Source organism: Nothobranchius furzeri, chromosome 16 (assembly GCF_043380555.1).
Source record: "Nothobranchius furzeri strain GRZ-AD chromosome 16, NfurGRZ-RIMD1, whole genome shotgun sequence".
NCBI classification, from domain to species: domain Eukaryota; kingdom Metazoa; phylum Chordata; class Actinopteri; order Cyprinodontiformes; family Nothobranchiidae; genus Nothobranchius; species Nothobranchius furzeri.
In genome coordinates this window covers 57,067,698-57,082,227 of record NC_091756.1, presented here as the reverse complement: position 1 = coordinate 57,082,227, position 14,530 = coordinate 57,067,698, and the positions used below count along the sequence as shown (strand labels likewise).

The window sequence follows — 14,530 nt, the reverse complement described above, 5'->3', positions numbered from 1 at the left end:
AAAAAAGTAGAAGCACTTTGAAATTGATTCTGTAGTTTACTGTTAACCATGTCGAGATTTAAGAACAGGAGTGATGTGCTCGGATCTCTTGCTTCTTGTTAAGACTAGCAGCAGCATTCTGAATAAGCTGCAGTTGCTTCACGTTTTTTTTGTGTGAAGATCATTGCAATAGTCCAGCCTGCTGGAGAGGAACGCGTGAACGAGTTTTGCTAGGTCTTGTCTGGACATGAGACCCCTGAGTCATGCTGTTTGATGCAGATGATAAGACGCCGATCTAGTTATAGCCTTACTGTGACCAGAGAAGCTTAGGTCTGCATTAATTATGACATCAAGGTGTCAATTCTGAGTCTTTGCATTTATTCTTCTGGAGCCAAGCTGAGCAATAACCTCCATCCTATCCTTCTTATTTCTAAATACAGTAATGCCAGTCTTGTCTTTGTTTAACTGGAGGATGTTTAATTGCATCCAGTCATTAACTTGCTCCAAACACTGATAGAGTGAATCTGGGGAACTACAATCACTAGGTTATAGAGCTTAGTATTGCACGCAGCCTCTCCAGGAAATGCCAGTGAAACAAAAATCTGGCTTCAAAATAATCATAATAATTAAAATAACCATTACATTTTTTGGGAAAATTTAAATATTTGATCATTTTAATATAATAAACTATAATCTCTTTCCTAGTAAATCTAAAGTCACATTCAAAATTTTGCTCAGATTATTATTTTGTTTCTTGTTTTTTATTTTTATTTTTTCTTGTGATTTTTAGCTGGGAGTGTGATATTTTTCATTCACTTTCACTCACAGTGTATTGGGCCTTGAAGTTGAATTCTTAGAAGAAAAAAAAATCTTTTGTTGTAAAATAATATGTAAAATGTGTATTTGTAGTGGAAAGGACATGCTAATGAATTAGGCAGCTAAACTATTTTTGTATTCATCTACCTCCCGTTATGCTGCAACAGCTACAACCCATCATTTCTAAACTAGGCTGTTTTTTTTTCTTGTGGAATTCCCTTCAATTTTATAAAGAAAATATTTTACCAATACATGATGGACTTGGTGCTGGAGATATTTGGAGATTGAATTTAATTGAGCTGAATACAATTGAATAAACTTTATTGATCTCACAATGGGGAAATTCACTGGCTACAGCAGCACATACACTTTCTGTCAGTCACAGGTGTCTTTTATAGGTTGTAGGAACATGTGTGGATGACTGAGAACTTCAGTAATTTGGTTTTCCTGTTTTACCACTAGATGCTGTTCATATGCGTGGTCAGAGCTGTTCTTGTGTTTAGAAACATTTCTACGCAGTAGTATAAATTGGTAAATACCGCATAATACATAAAATCATCCCAATGCACGGAATACGCACAGATCTGTGCGTTAAGTGCGGACTCACACATCCAGCAGCTTTTGACGAGGAACTAAAACTTTAATACAGCGATGCTCTCAAATATCCATCAAATGTCCATCCATCCTTTCACCTTTTATCCAACATTGACTAACTGAGATAAGGAGGAGGAAAACACAGCCGTCCCTCCAACTCCTTCTGATTGATTCCACAATACTCCCGGGCCAGAAAGGATATATAGTCCCCTGAGTGAGCTCTGGGTCTGTCTTGTGCTTGGGTCTTTACAGTCCTAACCTTAGGGTCACGGTTTATGGACCTTAATGTTAGGATTGGGGTGAGGGGAAGGGTAAATAGTCAAATAATCTTCGTGAGACCGCGTGCGTCAAACAGTGACGCCAGCGGAGCCACGTGACCCAGCGTGTCCCTGATCGTCGTCTCCTGACGCGCTGGGATGTCCCAAATCGTCATATATTGACGCTTGGCACGCGTCATATTTTGACGCCTTGGGTGTGAGAATATGTTGGCAAGACACTTAACCCGCCTTGCCTGCTGGTGGTGCTCGGAGGGACCGGTGGCGCCTGTGTTTGACAGACTTGCCTCTGTCAGTCTCCCCCAGGGCAGCTGTGGCTCATCACCACCAGGTTGTGAATATGTGAATGACTGATTGTGTTGTAAAGTGCCTTGGGGGGTCCCAGGACTCTAGAAGGTACTATATCAAATATAGGCCATTCAGTGTTTAACATTTTATTATTGAAGTTATAATTATACATCCTCAATAAAGGTTGCCTTACCGTAAAGTGATTGCTTGCTTTTTTTCCTTTTCTTTATGATGGTATGCTGCTGTAATGTGTGACTGTAACAACGCACACACACACACACACACACACACACACACACACACACACAGACACACACACACACACACACACAGACACACACACACACACACACACAGACACACACACACACACACACACACACACACACACACACACACACACACACACCAATCACATGCAACATCGCCTAAGATGTTTGAAAGTCAACCGCGTTGTGACATTTTCTGACATTTAATATTCATGAGGGTGTCGGTACAATTTCTATTAGTGTTAGAGTCACATTGAACTGAACGTACGTTCATAACTGCAGATTTTTTCTACGCTGAAGGCGATCTTGGTTTCTTTGTAAGGTAAATATATGGATTTCCTAATTTATACCAACCAATTAGACTAAAATGTTACTATATTCTACTATTCATGACTTTCGAGTCATGACTGATGAAACTTTTCTGCTTTCTTTGGTAAAGTGAAGTCAAATATCTTGTTTATGGGCACTGCCATGTTATGGTTTAAACTAGGGTTAGGGTGGAAGTCCTGCCCACTATTTGACACAAAATTGTGGCGTTCCTACTGTCCCAAACAACCAGCTACCACTAAACATAATGGAAGAAATGACATTCGAACATAAAGCAGCATGTTAAGAATTAAGGTAATAATTAATACCAGAAGAAAATGATCTTACCTTGTGGTGCATTTTTATTTTTTAATCAGAAACTGCCACATTTATTTACATGGAGGGGACTGGACTTCTCTGAAACCTGCCTCAAGGGGTAGTTATGGTTTGCTTTGGTTTCAGGTCCCATGTCCAAGTCTTATGTTTGGTTATTACACACGCTGATTTCATAAGTCACACTCTAAACACTGTAACCCCCCAACACACACACCTTTCTCTCCTTAGTAAAGTCATCTCATTGAGGGATTGCTGAGACCCAACATCATTCCATTGTAGTGAACCTGATTAGGCTCTGCCAATTATGTAGAGTAATGGTTTATGCTCTTTTATGAAAGATGAACCATCCTACATATTTTATAGTTTTAAGAAGACTCAAAGGTTGTTTTCATCGATAAACTGTCAATAATATCCGTGGGTCTGTGTTTCAGTTCAATGAAGAGACAAGTTTGAAAGTTAAAAGATTTAATTCTTCAAATTAAACTAATGATTTTGAAATGACAAGCATAGGAAACAACAATCAACATTGGCAACTTTGTTGAACAATCTTTAACAGTTGATATTGTAAACTTGCTCAAATAGACCTTGTGTTGAATGTGTGAAAATTGAGTGTGATGTGATGTAATTATGGATGCGTGTGTGCAAAATGTAGTGAAAATTGAGAATAAGGTGAGATGAATGTGTGTGTGCGTCTGATTTTGCTTCAGGAAGAAACAGGTGTCTGAGTGAAAAGTGATGGTTTGAATAAACTTAGGTTTTGTTGGAAAAGATGCATCAAACGCTATCTCTCGTGGACTGCCTCACCGTATTCGGACCCTCTTTTAGACCTGGGGCGTCAAAGGACGATGTTTCATCCAGGGGTGACACCTCGGCTGGCAGAGAAGACGAAGGCGTGCTGCGACCCGGTCCAGAGATGACCTCGGTACACGTGATGATGAAACGTTTGCAGATACGCCTTCTTAAGTTTAATTACTCAGAAAATCAAAGACTCTGGACGAGTCTGCGTTAGCGGTTGCAATTCAGCTATTCCTGTCTGGCTTGGCAGGAATAGCGTGGGGGGGGGGGGGGGGTAGTAGCCGCAGGCTCCCTTCCCCGGGTGCGTGTTCAACACGTCCGAACTCTCTCGTTGACAAACTCGAACTGAATCATAAGACTGAAACTTACCAAACCCAGTTCTCTTCTCAAAGCAAAACTTGTGCGTCAGCAAATGTGTTTGGAGTTTACTGTGAGAGAGTGTGTGTGTGTGTGTGAGTGTTTGAGTGAGTGTTTGAGTGTGTGAAGGTCACCACTAAAACATCTTCAAAACATTACTTAATTAAGTATGGATTCATTATAGTTATGATTAACCAAAGCATAATAATCATTCATTTGATTAAAACACATTTATAATGAGTAAAATGGTAAAATGATTATTTAGCATTAATAAACAAAGGAAGCGTAAGACTCTATTATGACTAGCTTCCATGGGAACACATCTTCTGGCACTGCAGGTGTTCAGATGTTATGGTTTCTCCCAGACTCGCTGGCGTTCAGGTCTTAATCTGTGGGTGAAAGTTCTCAGCGACCCAGCCGGGCAAAGTATAACCTTTTGCACAGAAAACCCATATTTCCTCACGTTACACCATTCTTGAAGATGATCCAGGATCTTGTGAATTGTCCTTATGGGTCTTGTGAATGTTTTAAGCATTTAGTTTTATCGTTTATTAGCTTAAAATGAAAGCCGAGTGTCAGTCTGTGGTCTTAGAGTTGTTATCTGCACTAGAGAAATTTGATTTGTCTCTTCAGCTGAGAACACGGTGGTCTGCCTCATGTAAATGTTTAACTACTTCTGTCTCTGATGTCGTATGTTAGAGATACAAGAAAGGAAAGACAGCGATGACAGCAGAAAATGAGATGGGATTCATTAAAATGCAGCTGCATGTACATGGTTTTTACACTAATTGGTTGTGTCACCATGAAGCCCAGGGCTTCCTTTTTAAGATGTCTTTTACATCACATTCACACAGCAGGGAAAACACAATTTAGAAGATGCTGTTTTACACCTAAATGTGGCTTCTGGCTGTCATGGTAACTCAACAGACCGAGTCAAATGCAATGTTTGTACCCAAGTCTCTTCCCATTTTTACTCCTCATGTCACTGTCTCTCACCGCAAAGAAAATGACAAAATATGGTTCGAAATACAATTTAGAGAAGTGACTTGTTGTGGCATCCTACTTACAACAATTTATCTGTTCCAAGTGAGAATCAAGTAAAATGTCAGGATTCTATGCAGGGATTCGGTACGTCTCACTTGATGTTAGAATTAGAGCAGCGGTGCAGAGGTCAGGAGCTGAAAGCATGAGTGAGCACTCTGCGCTGGCATTTTATCACTGCACCAGGATTACAGAGCACTTTTGATTTGTTTTGATGGTGTCGTAATCCTTGAGATTCTCACTGGCCTGTTGGAAAAATCTCTTATATCCATGAAATTATCAGTCTAGAAATGTTACACTCTCCAGCATACAGCCTTGTGTTTCTGTGAGATCTTATTGTAGCAAAGCGTCCAGCCTATAGATAACGGCTCAAAACTGCCCTTTGTCTGGACAAAATATGTGGAAATGTGCGAGGGGCATTTGGCTGTACCTTAAAATTACCCATAAATTACAGCTCTTTACTTCTCTGCTGCCATTTTCTATGCAGAGTTGCACAAACATCTTTTCCACCGAGTCTCGCCTCAAAGCCTGGAGTCAAAATCCATATTTCTTTCTTGTGTAAGTAGGGTCACAAACTCGGGCTTAAAACCTCTGCAGTTCCTGTCATGCCATATTTCACAGTGCAGTGTGTGAACACAGAGCAGAGCTGACAAGTCTCTGCATGAGGAAAGAAGGCTCGGTTCAAAAACAGCTTGACTCCCTGATAAATGGACCGGCCAGTGGCCCATTAGATGACAGAGTTGGTCAAAATGAGTCAGTTAACAAAAGAAACAAACAAAAAAAAAAGATGAGACACAAGCTGCTCTGACACATCCTGATATATATTTGCTGGGACTTGTTAGTGACTACTGGACCTTTGTGGCCAAAGTTCAGTCTCCCAGTCATGTCTGAGTCAGGTCTTTCAAACCCAGCAGCTTCAGGGGCAAAACACCAGTCTGGTGTGTGGACCTTGGACCATAACATTGCCCCTAGTGACGGAGTCTCTTAAGTTAAAAATGACAGTTTTTTTGAAAAACCCGAAACAGATTAGTTGAAAACTGATGCTTTTTTAAACTGTTAAGTTTTAAGTGGTAAATGGCCTGTATTTGATGTAGCACCCTCTAGAGCAGTGGTTCCCAACCTTTTTCCCAAGGGACCCCTTTTTTTACCAGTAAAGTTTTTGACGACCCCCTCCCATTCTCTCTTCCAGTACAAACATTATTAAGAAATGATAAAATTGTTCAAGCACATTTTAATATGCTTTGATTCAATAGATAACAGTAATAGTAGGCTCCAGTACAGAACAAAGTCATTAACAAAACCAAACAGAGCATAATGTGCTTGACAGTTTGTATTACTTTTCTGAACATGTTGTTTCTTGTAAACACTGATAAATCAATCATTCCTTTCAATAAATGTTTGACACATAAAAATACACTGAGCAAAATGTACTTAAATGTGTGTATTACTGTTTATACTAGATTATTTACTGTAAACGCTGTGATTAATCAACCAGTCCTATCTTTAATGAACTTTTGACACTTGAAAATAAAACAGTGAGGTGAGCAAAATGTTCTTAAAAGTGTGTTACTTTTTCTGTACTAATTGTTTCCTGTCTTAATATCAGTAAACTTTTCACTCATGAAAAAAAATGTGAGCAAAATGTAGGCTATAAACAAGTAATAAATGAAGTTTTAACCCTTTAAAGTGGAGAGGTCCTGGCGACCCACTGTGAGGCTTTGGCGCCCCCTTGTGGGGGTCGGGACCCCCAGGTTAGGAACCACTGCTCTAGAATCCTGGAACCTCCCAAGGCACTTTACAACACAATCAGTCATTCATCCATTCACACCCTGGAGGTGATGAGCTACACTTGTAGCCACAGAGGCGAGTCGTCATACACTGGGGCCACTGGTCCCTCTGAACACAACCAGAGACAAGGATGGATTTTGTTAGTTGGTATTTTAAATTCTCCTAATTCTGATTGTGATATAATTGGGTTGAACTTACTGCGATTAATTTGGTGTTTGTTTTTATTGTTACCTGTCTGAGAAAGACTTTTGTTGTGAATTAGAACTTCGTAAAAAATAACTGAATTAAAATGAAAAAGTTTGACTCTCACTGTGACTAAGGCCCTATCCACACGTAGATATTTTTCTACGTTTTGGCCTGTCATGCACACGAAAACGGAGTTTTTTCACACGAAAACGGATCTTTTTAAAAACTACGGCCAAAGTGAAGATCTGCGTTTTCTCCGTTTTGGGTGTCTGCGTGTGGACAGACAAAACCGGAGTTTTAAGGTCCGCAACGTCACTTTCCACGACAAAAAATGCTGACATCACGTGTACGACCTGTGTTTACACTAGCCGGCATCATGGAAGCCTTCAGAGCTGCGCTCTGTCACTACCCGATCCATCAATTGTCCAAGCGCTTTCTGCTTGTTTGTTTTTGCAAGCGGAATTACTGCTCCTTGCGGAAGACCACAGACGAAGGACGAGGTTAAGAACGGGGAAAGTACTGCCGCCTACTGGTCTGGCATGTCCTTAACAACGTATTTATCCGGGTACGTGTGGACAGAGTTTTTTTTTAAACGAGGTGGTGTGGATGCAAGTTTTTAGAGGGGCGGATATTCGTTTTTTTTAAAAACCCGGCTACGTGTGGACTAGGCCTTAATAAGCCAGGTTTACCATTGTACGGAACAAGTTGCTTGTGCAGTGTTAAACATTTATTGCTTTCAAGATAAATAATAGATTTTAGTATTTTACACGCACAAATAAAAATCATATAATGATAGAACTGAAATAAATTTAAAAGTGTTCATCCATCCATTCATCTATCCATTTTCCTATGATTATCATCATGTCATGGGGACAGCCTCCCTCTCCGAGAAACTAAAGCCGTGTTTCTGTGGTTGGAACTTCAGGGTAAATTCTGGGAGTGGGAAATTGACGGGGAGATACGATGTCTCGATCCACTTACCTGTTGTGTCTCCATTCAAAATCAGCTCTTTCAGGACTTGGCACAGGTCAGCATGTTGCTGTTCTTACAGCAGTGAGTGATGTCACTGATCAGCACCCAAAAGCATCCACCGTAACATTAAAAACATTAAATGTTTTATTTTGTCTGTTACGGCCGCCGCCGCCGCCGTGTGGTGATTTAAATCTGGTTGTAGTTGCTTTCTTGTGAAGAAACAACTTTAGGACTTTTGTGCGTGTTTTGGGATAAGTTAAACTGGTAGACATTTGGTTTTGGTGTGTCTTTTAGACCATCTTTTGGCAAATTCCCAGGTGGGATTTCTCCCCTTTTGAAGTGTCTGAGTTCCTGAGCTGTTTTAGTGGTTTGGACACCTTTGGTTAATTCAGTGTTTTTGGTTGGTTTGTCTTTCAGACAAACTTTTTTTGTTTAACAAACTTGGTGGGGGTTTTTGCCCCTTTTTGAGTTTCATTCCCTTTTAAAGAAAGGAGGTTTAATTTGGATTGATGGCGGTTGGTCCTTTGGACCTTTTTAGTTAATTATATACGATTTGCGTTGGTAATTTCTAGGTAAGGGTTTTTTGGCCCTTCTTTTGGTTCTCCTTTTTTTTTTAAATTAAACCTTTGAAAATACAAGGACACTTTGAGTTTGGTTTTGCTTGGTCAAGCCTTTTTCTCCCCAATAAGGGTCACTTTTTGTTATACTGGTCCACCTTATGTTTATTCCCCTCTCCTTCCTAGCTGAGCCAACAGAGGGGTGTAACATTGTCAAAGTATATCATAATTTAATCCATTCAGAGGATGAAAGCAGCTGCGTGATGCGAAATGTGGCGTTCAATGATCAGAAAGTTTTTGTGGTGCTTTGTGAGACCACAAAGCACCATTAATTACGTGGTTTGGGGACAAGTCTGCCTTGTTTTTCTGTGTTGTGAGTTTAGTAACAGCAACTTTAAAGCAGTACAATTTGTGTTTTTTTTTTTTTTTACACTTCTATTCTGCTTCATAAGCAACTCATCCAATTTAACTAATGCTGGTTGTTTTGAATGGTGTTAGTTAACCAGGAAAACCAACAGTTCCGCTCAGCAACTCCTACCCTTGATCAGGTACTCAGAAAGTTCCTGAAAACGGCCATTCGGAGACACGTGCATGCCGGGAATTTGTGGTAAATTTACTTCAAAGTTCCGGGAGTGGAAACACACTCACTGTCCATCCAGCATGCCCTGGGTCTTCCTCGGGGTCTCCAGGCAAACCTCACCAGTAAGGCATTCAGAAGGCATCCTAACCAGATGTCCAAGGTGGAGAAGTGAAACTCCAAATTAGATGTCCTAATTTTCTCAGAAATTTTTTTATTAAAAAACAAAAACCTTTCATTAAAAACTAGATAAAATGTGGTTGTGTTATTAGACTGAGGTGTAGTCAAAGAGCTCATTGGGAAAAGGGTACATTACACACAGATGAAGGACCTTTCTGGTGTTTTAGAAGGTCAACAAAAAGCTTTAGGTGTTTCTATGATTTTTCCTCTTGTTAGTCAATAAAGGATTTCAGATCAGAGATAATGTTATTTAATTTGATGTTAAATGATAAATAAATGATAAATGACCCGCACTTGTATAGCGCCTCTCATAGTAAGGACTCCAAAGCGCTTTACACTACAGTGTAAATCATTCGTCCATTCACACAATGGTGGGGATGAGCTACGATGTAGCCACAGCTGCCCTGGGGCGCACTGACAGAGGCGAGGCTGCCGAGCACTGGCGCCACCGGTCCCTCCGACCACCACCAGCAGGCAAGGTGGGTTAAGTGTCTTGCCCAAGGACACAACAGCAGAATTCTCTGTCCGGAGCCGGGATCGAACTTGCAACCTTCCGATTACTGGACAACCCGCTCAACCTGTTGAGCTACTGCTGCCCATAAAAATGTTGTGTACATTAAAGAAAATGCCAAAGGGACCTATGTCCCCTACTATTACTTTGTGATAGTTTAGACCAGTGGTTCCCAACCTTTTTGCCAAAGGACCCCGTTTTTTACCAGTAAAATTTTTGACGACCCCCTCCCATTCTCTCTTCCAGTACAAACATTATTAAGAAATGATAAAATTGTTCAAGCACATTTTAATATGCTTTGATTCAATAGATAACAGTAATAGTAGGCTCCAGTACAGAACAAAGTCATTAACAAAACCAAACAGAGCATAATGTGCTTGACAGTTTGTATTACTTTTCTGAACACATTGTTTCTTGTAAACACTGATAAATCAATCATTCCTTTCAATAAATGTTTGACACATAAAAATACACTGAGCAAAATGTACTTAAATGTGTATATTACTGTTTATACTAGATTATTTACTGTAAACGCTGTGATTAATCAACCAGTCCTATCTGTAATGAACTTTTGACACTTGAAATTAAAACAGTGAGCTGAGCAAAATGTTCTTAAAAGTGTTACTTTTTCTGTACTAATTATTTCCTGTCTTAATATCAGTAAACTTTTCACTCATGAAAAAAAGTGAGCAAAATGTAGGCTATAAACAAGTAATAAATGACGTTTCAACCCCTTAAAGTGGAGAGGTCCTGGCGACCCACTGAGAGGCTTTGGCGCCCCCTTGTGGGGGTCGGGACCCCCAGGTTAGTAACCACTGGTTTAGACCACTATAGAACTGGGTTGACAACATCACGATCACAGTGGATGCTTTTTATGAGTTACCTTGGTAACACACCAACATGAGCTAGGACAACATGTTTATGCTAGGTAGGTTAAAGCAACACACTCCCTTATCAGAGGATGACACAAACTATAATTAAACTCATTCTTTGTGCTGAACCATTGCAGCAATAATAGGTGAGATTTGAAACCTTGTTTTTAACTAGCAGGCAGCAGTATCCCAGGAGGTAGAGTGGGTTGTCCAGTAATAGGAAGGTTGCAGGGTAGATCTCGGCTCCAGACAGAGGATTCAGCAGTTGCGTCCTTGGCCAGGACATTAAATCCGCCTTGCCTGCTGGTGGTGGATGTCAGAGGGACCGGTGGTGCCTGACAGCCTCGCCTGTCAGTGCGCCCCAGGGCAGGTGTAGTTCACCATCACTAACATGGGAATGTGTGTGTGAAGATGCATGATTCACTATAATGTAAATCGTTTTGGAGCCCTCTGACTCAAGGTGCTATACAAGTGCAGGTCATTTATCATTATCATTTAATTATTCAACAACCAGAGGTCAATTTTAATTTAAACTCCAACACAAGTCATTGTTTCCTGCACAGACCAAAAACTGGGACACAGTTCTTCAAGGAGAAGACTGTTAAAAGTGTGTATTACTCATGAGGAGTGTTTAAAAGGCCGTCTTCTCTTTCTATACGTGTCTCTCTCTTGTCTTTATACAGCACATTTGTATTTCCATCACTTCCATGTGTTTGTCAAACAAATCACAGCTTAGAAAATAACTTGGAACCTGTTTATTTTGAGCCAAGTTTTACACTCAGAGTAAATGCCATCCCCTAAGTCAGAAGAAAACAGCAGACAGAGTAACAGTGGAAAGTTGATTGAAATCAAGTCGATGGGGAAGTCTTCTTGCAGATAATCTCATCCCAGCACTGCTTGATCTGCTGCATTAATACTCCACTAAACCATGACCTGATGACCTGTTCGTGTCTCTTACAGTGAAGAGCATTTGACTATTAGAAGACCTTTCTGCTGCTGCTCTTCTTTTACATAAAAGGCACTTCAGTCAAGAGAACTGTTGTCTTTGAAACCTAATTTGGAACACGTTTACAAAGACTTTTGTTTGATGGTTCTTGAAAGTTAGAAAAAAGAAGAAATAACGGATTTTTTCTTGTATCTTTTCTCATTAGCACACGAGTCACATGCCTTTGCTCACGCTCTCCCCTCCTGGACTTTTCACTGCCTCCATTTGACTCACTGACATTGACACTGTGGGTGTTTGTTTCGTCAGCAAGCCGCAGACGGAGGAGGAACAGGAAAGCAATGCTAGAACAAAATTCTCAACTGCAAAGGAAGAAGGAAGGAGAACGGAAAATGTGAGAAAACAGAATAGAAGGTAGAAACAAAGAAAAGGAATACATTTGAACATGGTGGAAAGATATGTGAACTAGGGATAGGTACCTTTGACATTTGAATCGATCCGGTGCTAATTCCCAGTACCTACGAATCGAAACCGGTACTTAACGGTACCAATTTTCAATATTTTGAGTGTTTATAATTTTAATTCTCTTTTATAATTAAATATAAATTTTTCTCAATATATAACAATATTTGATATATATCACGATAAATAACATACAACTGTTTGTATTTTAACATCGTCCTTGTAGTTTTATAAGCTGATAATTAGGGCTGCAACTAACGATTATTTTCATAATCGATTAATCTGTCGATTATTTTTTCGATTAATCGATTAATCGGTTTGTTACTGTTTAGCTATTTAACCTATACAAGTGATGGATGCATTTCAGTTAAGAAAAAAAAACATAAGAGAATTGTGCAGTTGACTGCAATCTATTTTATTGCACATGAACACAGTCAGCAGTAGAAAATGAGCTAAACAGTGCAAAATATCAGTCCAGAATAATTTTTTAGCATTAGCTGGAAGCCTGCTCCTTCCACCATGGATAGTGGCCTCATGTCTTTTACCAGCATGTTTAGAATAGAGTTTGTAAGTGGTATGAATTGCTGGGGGGTGAGTGTCTTGTTCCCCATGTAGTTGTCCATCGTTGCTTGTTTTTTTCTGCATAAGAAACACAAATAGACTGAAATAAGTACACATATAAAATAAAGCAGCACACACACTACAACACTAAATCAATGTTAAATTATTTGAATTAATTAACAATATACAGTGATCATTTATTTTGAGGGTTACGTTCTACAAAATAGCCCGCAACAGGAGATATTAAGAAAAAAAGTCTAATTTTTTTACTATTAAAAAGCTCAGAGTAAGAAGCTCATGAGGTTTTTACTTTGAGTCGGGAGTGTTTAAATTAGCTAGAGAAATGTGAAAAATGTTTATTTTGTGTAATACTGTTTAAGAAACATGATAAAAATGTGTTGTGAGGCGTTTTACAGCGTTAGACAGTAAAACAGCCTTTTAATAGTAAAAAAAATGACTTTTTCTGAATTTCTCCTGTATTTAAAAATTGAAAGCGTACAACTATGCCGCGTTATATTCACCTGGACACAGCTCGTCTGTATATTTTTCACCGCAGAGTTGTCCTTTTTTGAATGAGGAACATAGTTATGGGTTTGTGCCGTTTTTCTCTTAACGAGAACATTCTTATAAACAGACGTGCTGAATTTGGCAAGCGCATGATACACAACACGGAGGAGATTCACGATTGCATCTAGTCAATCAGAAGTAGAACACCGTAGACTGACGCGACAAAAAAACATGTTTAACATCCACTATAACGAACTCAGCTAAAACACTAAGTCCAGCTTGTTTATTTTCTGTTACTTACCGGGCTGGCTCTTCCAAATGACGGCTCACTTGACCGCGGTGCTCTTCCTCAGCCCCCACGTTTTCGTCTCAAATGTTCACTTAGGGACGTCGTGCTTCCGTGCCATGCTAGATGGTTTTTGCATATTTTGCCTTTTCAAGGCATCTAGACTGAAGTGCTCCCATACTCGTGAGGTTTTTGTCCGGGGTTTCTCTAAAGTTTTGTCGCTTCTATTTTCTTCCGTATTTCCTCTTGTTCCGCCATCTCTCACAGCAAGATGAGCGTCAGTAACGTGATACGTCATGAAAACCGAGGGCACTCATTGGCTCATTTCTTCTTCTACGGCTCCACTGGTAGATCAGTGGCTCATTACTGCCACACACTGGCGGCAAATTTAACAGCTTGTAACCGATGTCAGATTGTGGTAAAAATAGACTTTATGCGGTAAAATATGATTATTAAACAACTAATCGATGACTAAAAAAGTTGTTAACTATTTTAATAATCGATTATAATCGATTAAATCGATTAGTTGTTTCAGCTCTACTGATAATTAAACTGAAGCAAACATCTTTACTGTGAGCTACATTTACTGTGTATCTTCATTCCTTTTGCCGTCTTTTTTCATTTGATTTTTCCTACTGGGAAGTTAGAATTTCCGAGGAGAAAGCAAACGCACCATTAGCTGATAACAATGGTAGCAAAGGAAGCTAACATACCAAGCTAACGTTATCTTAAACAGTTTATTTAGCTGCTGGAGCTAAACAATGATGCCTCACACTTAGATCGTTGTCACTGGTTTCGTCTTCACCCGTCGCATTTAGTAAAGTGAAGCCAAACTTTAGTGCGCGTTCATGTTCTTCTAGTCGGGAATTCGGAGTTCCGAGGAGAAAGCGAACGCACCATTAGCGAAACGGAAGCTAATATATCAAGCTAATTATACTTACCTACCGGAGCAGATTAAGATGAGGGTGTCTCACTTAGATCGTTGTCGCTGGTTTCACCATCACCCAGTTACCCATCACATTTAGTGAAGTGGACCCAAGCTTTAGCGTGCGTTCTTTCTACCATGCTGCTC

At 39.8% G+C, this 14,530-nt stretch overlaps 1 protein-coding gene and 1 long non-coding RNA gene across 5 annotated transcripts in view; one reads left to right on the top strand and one right to left on the bottom strand.

Annotated features, from left to right (window-relative positions):
- Nucleotides 1–14,530, top strand: part of nlgn1 (neuroligin 1) — a 520,675-nt gene that overhangs the window by 185,183 nt on the left and 320,962 nt on the right. The gene's annotated exons all lie outside the window — the stretch shown is intronic.
- Nucleotides 12,499–14,204, bottom strand: LOC129166624 (uncharacterized). Its single transcript, XR_008565609.2, has 2 exons — nucleotides 13,474–14,204; nucleotides 12,499–12,743 (listed from the first exon to the last, which is right to left on the bottom strand). It is a non-coding gene; the product is annotated as an uncharacterized lncRNA (long non-coding RNA).